This window comes from Zonotrichia albicollis, chromosome 3 (genome assembly GCF_047830755.1).
Source record: "Zonotrichia albicollis isolate bZonAlb1 chromosome 3, bZonAlb1.hap1, whole genome shotgun sequence".
In the NCBI taxonomy this organism is placed as follows: domain Eukaryota; kingdom Metazoa; phylum Chordata; class Aves; order Passeriformes; family Passerellidae; genus Zonotrichia; species Zonotrichia albicollis.
In genome coordinates, this window is record NC_133821.1 from 86,755,241 (window position 1) to 86,769,152 (window position 13,912).

The following is a 13,912-nucleotide window of genomic DNA, read 5'->3' on the forward strand; positions in this document are numbered from 1 at the left end:
CCAAACCAGATGCAGAACCTTGCACTTGGCCTTGTTGAAATCCAGAACATTTGCACAGGTCCAGTTCTCAAGCCTGTCAGGGCCCCTCTGGATGGCATCACTTCCCTCCAGCATGCTGATCACCCCACAGCCTGGTGCCATTGGCAAACTGGCTGGGGCTGCACTCAATCCCACTGTCCTTGTCACTGACAAAGGTATTAAACAGCACCTGTCCCAGTAACAACCTCTGAGGAATCCCATTTGTCATTGGACATCAAGCCATTGACCTCAAATCTTTGAGCACATCCAGTTCCAGCCAATTCTTTATCTGCCAATGTTTTATTTATCAGATCTGTGTCTCTCCAGTTTAGAGACAAAGATTTCATGCAGGAGGGTGTCAAATGCAACAGCCAATGGAACTATCCTAAGTACATATTTTTATAATATCTCTGATTATGATAAACCTTAATGTAAACCACTAGAGTAGAAAACTTCCAGGAAATTACCGGGGTATTAATGTTAAACAAACAGTTTATTAGATATCACAAAGTTACTGCAAGCATAAACACAGTGATGGGTAACGACAGGGTATTGTGGCATTTGATATCTCACTACTTCTCATTATCACTAAATAGGCCATAAAGAGAGAACAGGGACTGCTCTGCCAGGTGGCTCCAAAGCTGGAAGATGTGTTGTATTTAATAAATTGGAAAAATAACTTTTGCTGCTCAGAGAATTAGGAAGGCAAAAAGGAGGTTTTTGTCACTAGAGGTGAGGTATTTCTGTGTTACAGTGTCCAGTAAAGGCAAGGAAGAAAGTACTTGTCCATGCAAAGCAGAAATACTTGGGTTTTGGCTGCAGGGCATGTGTGTGCTAGTCATGGGAGACAGTGCCTTGAAAGAATCATCAGAAAGGTTGTAACTGAAGGCGAGGGAGAACAGCAGACAGAGGAGGTGAGGAGAAGAGTCTTACCAGAGCAAACATAAAGACTGAAGCCATGGAGGGGAATTAGCAACATAACACCTTCCAAGCCCAGAATGGTTGCTCAGTGCCTTAGGTGCCTTCACCTTTACAATTCTAGGGCACTTACAGCTGTAGTTCTGTAGCCTGCCTTTGCCTTGAAGCCCTACAATGTTTCAGCCAGCCTCCTGTGGCAGAGATTGTCCCTTGTTGCTCTCATGATGTTATTATCATGTTAATATTCTCAAGGCCTTATTCCTCCCAACCCTGACAGCATTGTTATGGTCAGCTCTCTTGACAAAATAAATTTCTTCCAGAATCAAATAATTATTTTCTCTGTCCTTTCCCTGTCCTTAGGGTGTAGCCTTTCAGTTATGCTATGGGGACCCAATAATACACAAGTGCACGCCTTTTCAGCAGCCCTGGGTGAAAGTAACAGCAGTAATAGCAACAGAAACCAACAGTAATAGGAGGATTGAGTGGATCCTGGTGAAAATTATAGAGTTCTATTGAAAAGGGTCGCTGGGTTTTGCCTGTGTGCTGGAGAGGAGCCCATGGAAGATGCTTTTTGAGGATGACAATTGCTTCACTTCCCAGATGGTCAATTGGGAGAGTTCTGCTGTGTCTCTTTCTTTCTTTCTTTCTTTCTTTCTTTCTTTCTTTCTTTCTTTCTTTCTTTCTTTCTTTCTTTCTTTCTTTCTTTCTTTCTTTCTTTCTTTCTTTCTTTCTTTCTTTCTTTCTTTCTTTCTTTCTTTCTTTCTTTCTCTCTTTCTCTCTTTCTCTCTTTCTCTCTTTCTCTCTTTCTCTCTTTCTCTCTTTCTCTCTTTCTTTCTTTCTTCTTTCTTTCTTTCTTTCTTTCTTTCTTTCTTTCTTTCTTTCTTTCTTTCTTTCTTTCTTTCTTTCTTTCTTTCTTTCTTTCTTTCTTTCTTTCTTTCTTTCTTTCTTTCTTTCTTTCTTTCTTTCTTTCTTTCTTTCTTTCTTTCTTTCTTTCTTTCTTTCTTTCTTTCTTTCTTTCTTTCTTTCTTTCTTTCTTTCTTTCTTTCTTTCTTTCTTTCTTTCTTTCTTTCTTTCTTTCTTTCTTTCTTTCTTTCTTTCTTTCTTTCTTTCTTTCTTTCTTTCTTTCTTTCTTTCTTTCTTTCTTTCTTTCTTTCTTTCTTTCTTTCTTTCTTTCTTTCTTTCTTTCTTTCTTTCTTCTCCCTTAGTTTTGATTTTTTCTTGAAACTGACCTTATTATAGAGTTGCTGAAAGCCACAATCTGAACACCCTACTAATAAATGTTTGTCCATGTACACCTATCTCACAACACAAGGCCAACATATCCCTACATCTTTTCAAAAGTACACAGCATTGCTGTATTTTTAAATACAAATCCCAGATGGTAGTTTCAAACTACCATTTAAAGTCTCTCTGAATAGGAACATCTTCTGGCAAGGCAAGCAAAAGGGTCTTTCAGTGCTCCTTCAAATCTGAAACCTTTAGCAACCTTTGTTTGCATCTAGCTTTAATATCTGTATTGGATGGGTACAGACTTCTAGGAAACCTGAGACTGGGAATGGTATGGAAGTTGGATTCAATAAAGGTAAATAATAGGAAAGGAAAGGTCTCTGAAGAAGTCAGAATCTATCAGATGTAATTGCCTGTGAAACAAGATGCAGCATCACTAATGCAAATGCTTATGTATTAGGGGCAACCACTGTGAGAAAAGCTGCCTTCAGGAGGTTTTGCAGTTTCTGCTCAATGACCTGCTTGAGAAATGCAGAGTATATGGCATTGAACTGGAGCTAGGTTTTCCCTGACATCTCAGATGAAATGCTGGGAGCCTGTTCATGATGAGAGGTTGGTGGCTGGATGATGAGAGGATGTCGAGCCCTGCCCCACCTCTACTGGTGGTGAGGGAAATAACAAGTCCTGAAAGGTTTCCATTAAATTATCTCTAATTGAATATACTTTTCTTCCAGACTTGTGTATATCCTGTCAGAGGAGCATGTCTGGAGGTAGGGGCCCACAGGTATTAGAAGAGGCATGCTGGAGTCCTGTACTCAGTAGGCCCATAGTTCCCTCGGGGGAGGAAAAGCCTCCTGACAACAGCACTGGGTAGAGGAGGGGGAAATTTCTGGACCATCCAGCCACCTCCCACACAAGGGATACTGGCCTGGACAGCAGCTACTGCTGCTACTGATTCCAGTCCAGCCTACCACCATGTATTCCAGGCTGACATTTTGAAAGTGTAACTTATGGCAATTGGTCTGGCTGCTGTGAAGTTGCAAAAAGTGGTGGCCAGGTCTGCGTCCGTGCTTGGATGGGAAGGCTAAGGTGCTTGACAATGTGCTGCCTGCTTTGGGGCTGTTTGGCTTCTAAATGAATTTGTGCTTCCCTCCCCTGCTGCTATCTCGGGAGCTGCTGTCTTGCCAGTAGAATGAAACCAAAACCTGGCACATTGCTCATGCTTATGAGATCTGTTTTCTGTCACAGCATTTAAAATATCTTCCATAGCAAAATATTACTGTGACAGTTATTGAAATAATTCAGGTTTAAAGATGAATTCAACAACATAATTTGTTCTTTATTCAGCAATGAATAAACCACTATATATAAGGAAGCTTGTAAAAATTTCTTCTTTTTCAGCCATTTCTATGAGGAAGGCCAGATTTCCACTGCTTTACTGAAGAAGGAAAGATCAAATGGTCTTTCTGAAGCTCTTCCTACTTCCAGTTTCTAATTCTCTCACTCAGCTCTCATGGGTTCAAAAGTATCCCCGGAGCTGAGGTCAAGGTATATATTTTGAATTTTCATAATTTATCCTAAAATCAAAGCTCTGTGCCTTGTTTTGGTAAGAGTCTCTTGCTGTTCAAGAAAGTAAGTTGTTAAGAAAATAATGGGAAAATTTCCTCACTTTGGAACTTTGCAAACACTGTTTTATATTATTCACTTGAACCAAAATTACATTAAGCTGCCAGTGTTGACAGAAGTCTCATAATTTTCTTTGTAAGAATAAGATATGAGGAAGATAAAAAAATATTTTGCATTATGCAGTTGAAGGGCAAAATGTGAAAAACCTGGCAGATGCTGAACAGTTTCATAAAATTATTGAATAACTGCTGAAGAACAGATCTGAAAAACAAAAGTGAATATGTGCAATCATGTAAGATAGAGATCCATAAAATGAAAATTAGGTATATGTGATGCATTAGTTCCATCACATGAAAACCAATTCTATAATAACATAAAGCAGAACCATCAAACTTCATTCCAATGACAGAAAATTATATATTAAGGCACACTGTTTGCAGTGGAGAAATAATGTATTTTATAGCAAAAATTTCAACTTTTAATGTTTTCTTCTCTTTAATAAAGTATGTGTCAGAGTATCTTAATGTGACTTTTCCTGGGCATTCCTAAGAATCCTTTCCCTGTTATGAATTCCAGCAGCAGCTGGTGAAAGCTGATAGTCCAATGAACCTTTCAGCTTTTTTACCAGCCAGCATGGTCATTCCCAATCTCTTTTTTGATACTGAGTTAAAGACCTGCTTTAGAGGAATGATAACTTTGTGTCACATATCTGGGGCTGCCTGCTCACAATCTGACTTTCTGACATTATTGAGTTTCTGCTTCTGTCTGTGCAGCACCTGTACCACTGAAAAATGGAGAAAACCTTGTACTGGCTCTAATGCTGGATTTATTCTTCCTAGGTGTATATAAAGAATAAGAATGGAAAGAGCTGCCCACATTCAAAGAAAGAGCTCAAAATAAAATTTCTGGTGTTAATATGAACCTTGTTTATCTCAGTATCAGTGACAATGAAATTCATGTGGAAGTGTACACAGCAGTGTTAATATAGTAGACTTAAAAAAACCTCAAAGTGTGTTTTCTCCTGTTTTTTCTATGAACAAGTCCAGGCTTTATTTCTGATGGCAGTTCCACTGTATATGACCAGATGGGATTCTAGTTGTCATTTGTCAATACACCTGTGGATTTCTCAGCTACTTTAAAATGAGAAGTTGAGTGCTTAATTTGGTGCTTCTATCTTCATGGGAGAGTTAATAAAGATAATTTTCACATGACCTCTTTGAGGCTGACACTAGACTCATTGAATCATAGCACTAACACAGGATTTGAGGTATGGCCTCACCTGTGTACAGGAGAACAATCACTGCTCTGGTCCTTCTGGCCACGCAATTTCTGTGTGGATGTTTTTGGCCTTCTTGGTCACCTGGGCACACTCTGGCTCATGTTCAGCTGCTCTTGACCAACCACCTGTGGTCCTTTTCCTCTTGGACACTTTCCAGCCACTCTTCCCCAGCCTGTAGCACTGCTGGGGTTGTTGTGATCCAAAGGCAAGACCCAGCATTGGCCTTGTTGGCCCTCAAAAAATTGGTTTCAGTCTCAGTCCAGCCTGTCCAGACCCCTCTGCAGAGCCTCCCTGCTCTCCAGCAGATCAGCACTCCTGCCCAGCTTGGTGTTGTCTGTGAACTGACTGAGTGCACTTGATCCCCTCATCCAGATCATTGATAAAGACATTAAATAGGATTGGTCCCAACACCCACCCACCACCACCCTCTGGGCCTGGCCATCCAAACAGTTTTTAATCCAGTGAAGCGTGCACCAGTCCAAGCTATGGTCTGGCAGCTCCTCCAAGGGAATTCTATGGGACACAGTATACTAAGAATCTTTACTGAAGTCTGGGTAAAGGCAATCCCTTGGCAGGTAAGGCAGGTAGGATGATAAAATTCATATGTGCTGCATAAGATCAGAGTCTCTGAAAAAATCAGTTTTGCATTCCGCATTCTTAAACCTCTGACTTAAGCCAACGGACAAATGTGTTTATCCAGAACACTTCAGTATCCTACACTTCAGTGAGGAGTAGGTTTTGGCCACATTGCCTCTGCCACTATTTTTAAAAATTCCTCTATTTCCATTCAGTAGGCTGAAAAGCAGTAAATCTCAGAAGCACAGGTGACATTCCTAAAAGTTACCAGCTCCCTGTATGCCAACTTCTTACTAAATCCTCTAGGCTTTATATCTAAAGGTATCAGTGAAATTAAAATCTCAGGGAGGGAGAGTATGTATTCATCACATTTCAAGCTTTCAAAATGAGATGTCAGAGAGAGTTCAGTGGAAATGCCAAGAACATATGAGAAAAATTTTCTTGTGCTAAGATCTTGCATTCATTTGCCTTAGTTTATGTGAGTAGCTGAAATTTGAATGCTATGCCTGGAATTCAGACCCTGTTTTATCTAGTGGGAATAATGGAATTTCTATGGTAAAACCCTTAAGTCATGAGCCCAAGGCTGGAAACAGCCACAATGAAGCCAGTGTTTCTCCTACAAATGTGCATTCTTGATAAGCTATCAGTAATCAAATACACACCAAAGTCCAGGAGAATCTTTGCAAAAATTCTTTAAAACGGGCTTTGATTCAGGCAGAAAGTATCTCAATGGTTTGATTATTTTAGTAATATGTCATAATGTTAAAAATTTATTAAATCAGACAATCTGCCAATTATTTCACTTGACATCCATTCAGGAATCTGAAAGGATAATTTATGCCTGCAAAGACGGAGTAATACAAACATAACTGTAAATGGAACAAGGAGTCATAACAAAAAGAAAAATTAAAAAACCCCAACAACAGAACTCTGGTCACACCATTTTGTCTTGAAGAGACTAAAAAACACCTTAAAATCTTCTACTGCCAAAAAAGGATAAGAAATGGGAAATTTGTGACATCATTATAGTAGCAAATGGAAATGACTTCTCAGCTACCAGAAGAGTCTCAAAACACATCCCTTCCTAAACAACACATATAGAAAATGAGTGTGCTTTAGGGTTATGAGAAGGGTTTTCAGGATTATCTGGTGAATTGCCTCTTAATTTTCTTTTTTTTCTTCAGGGGTACATTCCTCAGGCCAGTCATCAAAGTTGTTGCACTTTCTTCCCAGTGTTTAGATCCAGATGATCTAATCATCCTGTCTGACTTGATGGATACATGAGCAGAACTTGAATCCTACTTCCACCTAAAGGAAGTACAGAAGCATGACCTAGTGCCCTTCTGCCATGTGCTCTCTCATGTACAGGGATGTGATTCCAGGATGGGAACCAAAGTGTCAGGTAGATTTGGATGATCAGTGACCAAGAATCTCAGCTAAGATCTAACATGTATCTCCAAAGAATGGTCAGACATTGGAACAAGATGCCTGCAGAAGTGTGGAATCATCGTCCCTGGAAGCGTTCAAAAAAGGTGTGGATGTGGTACCTGAGGACATGGTTTAACAGTAACAAGGTGGTGATGATCTAAGAGCTCTCCTCTTACAGCAGAGATTCTGTGGTCCTGTGATTCAATGCATGCAGGTCAGATAACACAGATATTTGGCTCCTGTTCTCAGGCCTCCCAATGTATGTAAGTATTAAACAACCAGTGGTCCCCAAACTGATTTATCCAAAAGACTTTACTGTAAAAAAAAAATTAAAAAAAAAGAAAAGAAAAGGAAATTATCCTCCAATTCATAGTTTTATATCATGAACACAACATAATAGCTACAATAAAAATACTCAGCACTTGTTTACTAAATAGTCTTGATCTAGTCCATAAAGCAGATGTAAGATCCTATTTGCTTTAATAACCAGAAAACACTCTGGTTTTGTGTTTATTTGACTTGAACACATTTCACCTTCCTGACTACTGATACTTCTTTCCAGCATCACATTAAAGTTTAAGGATTCCCCCTCATCTTACTTTTCTCAAGTCTGAAAACTTAAATCATATTAGCTTGGTGGAACTTCAGTTGAGACTTTTTACGTCTCTGTTTCCTCTCTTCTCAGAGAACCTGTTATTGGTTTGCATTTTCCAGTTGTCACCTCTAACAAGCTCTGGGATTCAGGCAGGACACTAGAACACGAGTATCAGGAAGGTTTTACAGAAATGCTTTCCTTTCTTTCAAGGACAGAAAAATGCTTTTCGTTAGAGATAATCTTAACTGTCTCATACAAGCATATTGAAAGACATATTTTAATATGGATATTGGGGCTGTGTGATTAGACGAAACGAGGAAAAACATGTTTATTTTTAGTGCAGTGTAGCAGTGAAGTCATGGAGTTTATATGAAGAAGAAAGGACCACTAAGATAAAAAATATTCTGAATTTTCCAAAAGATAGTGCCGACCAATGGCATGGAAGTGAAACACACAAAAATAAATACAGATGAAAAACTTCCTTGAACCTCAAATGGAAATATTTCAATTACCCCACTGGCTCTCAGAGATCCAATCTTTGATGAAAACAGGCAGACAGCTGACCTTGGACAACCAATTATTTCCAATAGGGTGAGACCAAAATGTTATCTGGTGAGAGGATGAGATTTTATATTCATTCACTTACAAAACAACCTATTTTAAACCTAGCAAAAGGCAATGGAAGTCTTTACAGTGATTTTAGTTTTGATATGTCCTCAGACTTCAGTTCAACAAAATGCATAATCACATGCCAAACTTCCATTAACATCAGCTGGGATTTTAAAGTCTCTGTGGTTGAGAATAGATTGAAAAAGTTCACTGAGGTAAAGCTTAAACTCACTAACTTCAAGAGGAAAGAAGACTCTTGTTTTTGTCTACCTCTAACACATCCCCACTTACAATTTAAGACTTTTGTTCTCTAAAAAATACTCAATCTCATGCAATGCAGTTCAGATCACAATCTTCAGAAGACCAAAGTATAGGAATTATAAGCCAGATTCAGTGCTCTGTCCCTAACTATTTCCAATTTGAAGTCAAATTATAGCAATGACTGAAAAGTGAATTCAGCTATCCTCCACTTTATTAAGAATTTGTTCTTTTTCACAAGTGTAGGAACAATGCCACAAAAGTCTATCAAATTGACCGCCTGCTAACAATTGCATTAGATTGCATATCTGTTTTGATCTTCTAATTTTATGGGAATAGTTTTTCATTTAATTTGCTCTGGGTACTTATGAAAAAGGTCAGTGGTGCTGACTTTTATTTATTTGATGCTGATAAATTACTTATTAATGTGTACAAGCTTTTCCTTGTATCATTGTTATTCACCGCTCTAAGTCTGTGACATTTTTATTTGTTTTGGGCTCTGAGTAGCTGATGTTTGTTATGTCTTACTTCTCTCTATCTGGGGAGGTCAAACAGAACAACATTTAAACAGAGTACAGAGGTGCAAACCTTATGGAATAAACTCCCTCTCATTTAGCTTTAGGCTGCCTTGCTCTACATGTTTTACACTTTGTTGTAGAAGTGATGTAACTTCCATCTCTCACTTCCTCAAAAACACTTCTGAGCAGCCCTAGTGAAATACTTGCATATACAGCAGTGAACAAGAAGTTCACTTCAGAGCAGAGGTGATTTGAGACAGTCTGAGAAGAGCCAGGAATATCTTTTATTGTCTCGGAAAATAGATGCTCTGTCTTGGGTAGAATAATACAGTTGAGTAGAACAACACAGAATAATCTTTGTCTATACAAGTTTGCCCCTTGTCCAGATCTATTTTAAAGATCACTTGTCCCTTTAGGTCTGTTTTTTGCCTTTTCCTCTCAGGTATAGTAAGATTAGACATAATCTGACCTCTTCAGAAAAAATTTCCCTTATGTACTGATGAGCAACCACATTAATATGCTGCTTTTACATTTCTTGGGGAAAAAAATTGTCATCACCTCTTACCAATAAAATCAGTGGAGAAGGAAGAAACTAAAGATATTTAGGCAGCCATTTTCTACTCAACTTCAATCAGAACAATTATAACTGTTCTAGCAAGGCCTTAAAAATTTTTTGTCTTTTTTCCCTTTTTACTCTCTTTCATTTTTTGCATTACCCAAATTACTGCTGTTAAGCCTTTTATTTGTTGTACAAGGGATAAAAACCACAAGGAAATAATCTGTTAGCACCCTGGTTCTCATTTGAGATGATTTGCTGGCCAGTGAGTCAGCAAAAGAAATAGCTGTGATTCCTCTTTTTTCCTTTGAAAGTGTAATTTCTGTCTCTCACCTCAGTATGGCTTAGGTGTTTGTTCCAGCCATTCAAACAATATTATGACGAAGTAACACAGAAATCTCTGCAATAAAAGGAAATTGGAAGATGTTACTGGCATTTAGTGATGAGCCAAAATAAATTGGTGGTCTTATACTGTGCTCCATATAGCCTTCCTGATCACAAAATAAATACATGGTGAGGAAAAAGAAAAAAGCTAAAAGGCAAGTGCCTTGACCTTGTCATTAGGATAACTGAAATTACTATAAATAGTCAAAATGCCCATATGAGGAATAAAAGACTGATGGAAAGCTCTTGCCCTTGGTAACACTGTCTTCTATATACATTCAATTTCACTGCATTTTAAAATGTCTATTAAAAGTCTAATCTATTTTTATTTGGCATCTAGGTCCACAGTCAGTGTTACAGATAACACTGAGGTACCTGAAACTCTCGTTATGTTTCTTTACTTGGTAGTTTGTTTTGCTTTGTTGTTGTGGTTTTGGGGTTTTCTTGTTCTTTTGCTATGCTTTTGTTTTTTTGTTTAAAAGGGGCGAAGCAGAAATTAATTCCAAAACCAGAACTAACGCCCCCCCATTGTTTTTACCCAAGTAACTGGATAAGCAGGCAACCAGCCAGCTCTCTTACCTGTAGGCCTGTTTTTCTGATATTCCAGCCCTTCAGTGAGGAGAGAGAGAATCTGTCAGAAAGATCACGTGGATGAGAGAGATGTGAAATTTTCAATCAGTTGTTGCTTGTGTTGATTTTTTTGTTTTACATAGAATATTTAGATTGTTCTATCTTTTCATGTGTCTGAAAGAAAAATGCTTAGTTGAAAAAAGCAAAAAAAGCTTTTATCTGCTCTCAACTTTTCTAAATAAACTAGGAATTTGCACCATGCAGGAAATTAACACCTTTCACAGCACTAAATCATGAACCAGGAAAATAGTATCTGCTATATTTGTAGAATTGTAAAATTTTAGTGGTTTTTTTTACATTTAGGTAGTCACTGAGAAGGCCAAGAGAGATAAAGACGAGCAGCTATATAAAATGTTTTGGCAAAGACATACTCTCTTCTGTTTTAATTGACTCCAAACCAGTGTTTTCTGAGTAAAGTTGTGCTTTCAATTAAAAACAAAGAAAAATAAAATAAAAGAGGATTTCTGTTATTGTAGATAGAGACAATTTTAAACTATTTTGTGAACATTTTCAGTGGTTTCAATTGCTTCAATTCAGAAGGTGCCAAGCATCAACTTAGTAATGACCCACAGGAGACGTTGCTTTCTCCCTCTCCCTCTCATATGTTCCTTGGAAAAGAATGGCTGCACCTGTAGCAACAAATGAGGCTGCTTTTTTCTTCTTTCTCCAGTCAGATCCCTTTGTCCAAGGAACCTCGCTGGAATTAATGGGACCCACTCATCTTGTATGACAGTGTACAGGGTAAGGAAATGAGAACACTGTAGACAGAAATAACCACATCACCTGGCTGTGCCAAATTAGCAAGTACAGAAAACAGTGCTATGGTTTGACTTAGCTGGCTGTCAGGTGCCCACCAAATTATTCTATCCTTTACCTTCCTCAAGAGAACAGTGGACGAAAATACAATTAAAAGCTCATGAGTCAAGATAAGGACAGAGAGATGGGAGAGCAGGGAGACCAGATGGGATGGGAGACAGGGAGACCAGTCATGGGCAAAACAAGTTAATCTTCAGAAAATTATTTTAATTTACTGTCAATTTAAATAGCATAGGCCAGTGAAAAACAAGAAGGAATTTTTAAGTGCCCTACCCCTCCCAGGCTTAACTTCAACTTCACCTCTTGCTGTGCCTCCCCCAGCTGTGCCTGCTCTGCCCTGTGCAGTGCCCCATGTGTCCCATTGGAGCATCATTGACTTCTCACATCACCCTTTGCAAAATGCATCCCTTCTGTAATGGTGTATGTATACCTCTGCTTCTCATTGGTGTAATAACTGAAGTTTGATTATCCCTTGAAAGGGTGAAATTTGTCAGGTGAGATCTTTTCTTTAGACAAAAGAGTCATTGGGGTTGATTTAAAATGCCTCTCAGCTAATTTGAGTATTTCAACTGGAAAAAAAAATAGTGTCAAATCATGCTAGTTGAAAAAACATTTTTAAAGATATTGCAATATTAAATATAAATAAATTTGATTTTAATAAAGGCAAAACCCCCCCAACTTGTAGTCTTTTCATGAAAACCATTGTGTGCACACAATTTCAATAATTAAATATGTCCCAGCCAAAACCAGCACAAACACAGAATAACACTCTCCGCAAGACAGTTTTCTGATATCCCTTAAGAGCCAATGTTAGCAAAGTCTACAATAACCAGCTGCAAGACAGAGGGCAAGGTATCCCTTAATGAGTTCTTTCCTCCCATTTAAAAATCACTCTAATTCTTTTTGCTTTAAAAATGCCATTAATAGGTATAATCAAGGTCCCTGTAAATAAAAAAACCCCCAAACTTTATGGTTGTTTTGGACTGTATATGAGTTTATAGAGTAAAAACATTCACTAAAATGTTATATTAGCTCTTGGTCCTCTGCATAATTATTTTTATCCATTATATCTGTCTCCCTCACTTTGTGTTACTGTCTGTCTACAGGATCTTCACCCACAGGGATTAAGGTGATATCAAAAAAGCTGTAATAAAGACATGGTTGCTTTTAACACTATTATTCTATTTGTATTTATAAATATCCTTGCAGAGGTTTCATGCATTCCAAGACATCACTTGATATCTTTAACAAAGAAAAGCTACTCTTGTGTCTTCACTAAACCAGTTTGTTGATAACAAACAGATTTTAACTAACATTTGGACTATGCATGATTTCAAACACACAGATGGAATCAATAGCTGTTTGCTGTGTAACAGAATATGTCTAACATAACAAATATGCCCAGAGTGTAAAACAAGAAGAGAAAGTAAAGGATGAAGTAAAGGAACTTGAATGAGTCAGATAATGTTTACATACCACTATGTGGTTGTCTTAGTACTTGTAATCAATAAAACATTTCCATGAAAAAAGGATTTGACATAAATGAAATAAACTAATTTTCAAACTCAGCTAAAGAAAAGAGTCACAATAAAAAATGCATGATACCTTCTAAGTAAACATCACTGGATGTTGTTTAACTTAAAACAAATAAACCCAAACCACAACAGGACCCTAGACTTTGCAAAAATCTCTTAGATTAAAAGGCCCCTCAGCAAATTTGCAGCATCAAAATTCCTCAAGCTTCTTATTATATTTTGGTTGGTAAAGGGAATCTGTTAAAGCTTATTATATTTTGGTACATTTGTTGGTAAATTACATCCTTGAGATCCTAGACTAGTCCACATACTTGGAATATATGAAACCCTCTAGAATCTGATTTCAGTGTTGAAGGAACTCTTGATTTGACCTTTTACTGCTATTGGGAGGAGTTAAACTGCATGAATCTGAAATTGTCACAGCACTAAAAAGCTCTTGGATTAAAGAGCTCTGATTTCACCAACATGTACCAACAGATCTACTTCACACAGGGACTTGAGAATTTTTCTATAATAATGAATTTTTCTATAATAAATGGGTATTTCTTAAGAATGATGTATTCAAGAATTGGATTTTTGTTTGTTGATGAATTCTTATAAAGAGTATAAAAACATAATTAAGCTTTTCTAAAAGTGTCTTTTCCCCAGGTAGAGCCATCATCTTCACAGCTTAATGTAACACCTTGCAGCCTAATATACCTCAGAACAAGCAATGACAAGGCAGTATGAAATACATTTTTCCAGTGTCCAGTCTTTCAGGCATAAGAAATCATGACTGTTGTATACTGATCATGGTAAGCAGAAAGAAAGCCTGAAAATGAGCTGTTAAAGGCATTGAAAATGCATTTTAATGGTTTCATTTCGAAGGAATGTTCCCATTTAATATCTAGAAAGGAGGAAGTTGAGTTTTTATGATACATTTCTCCACTACAATAGTCT

At 37.7% G+C, this 13,912-nt stretch overlaps 1 long non-coding RNA gene across 2 annotated transcripts in view; it reads right to left on the bottom strand.

Annotated features, from left to right (window-relative positions):
- The window catches only part of LOC113459617 (uncharacterized), a 41,904-nt gene that overhangs the window by 4,453 nt on the left and 23,539 nt on the right, over positions 1-13,912 (bottom strand). For both annotated transcript variants that reach the window (XR_012579689.1, XR_012579690.1), the window contains 2 exons: positions 10,572-10,736; positions 9,942-10,008 (listed from right to left, as the gene is read on the bottom strand). This is a non-coding gene — a long non-coding RNA (uncharacterized LOC113459617). The remainder of the gene's footprint in view (positions 1-9,941; positions 10,009-10,571; positions 10,737-13,912) is intronic.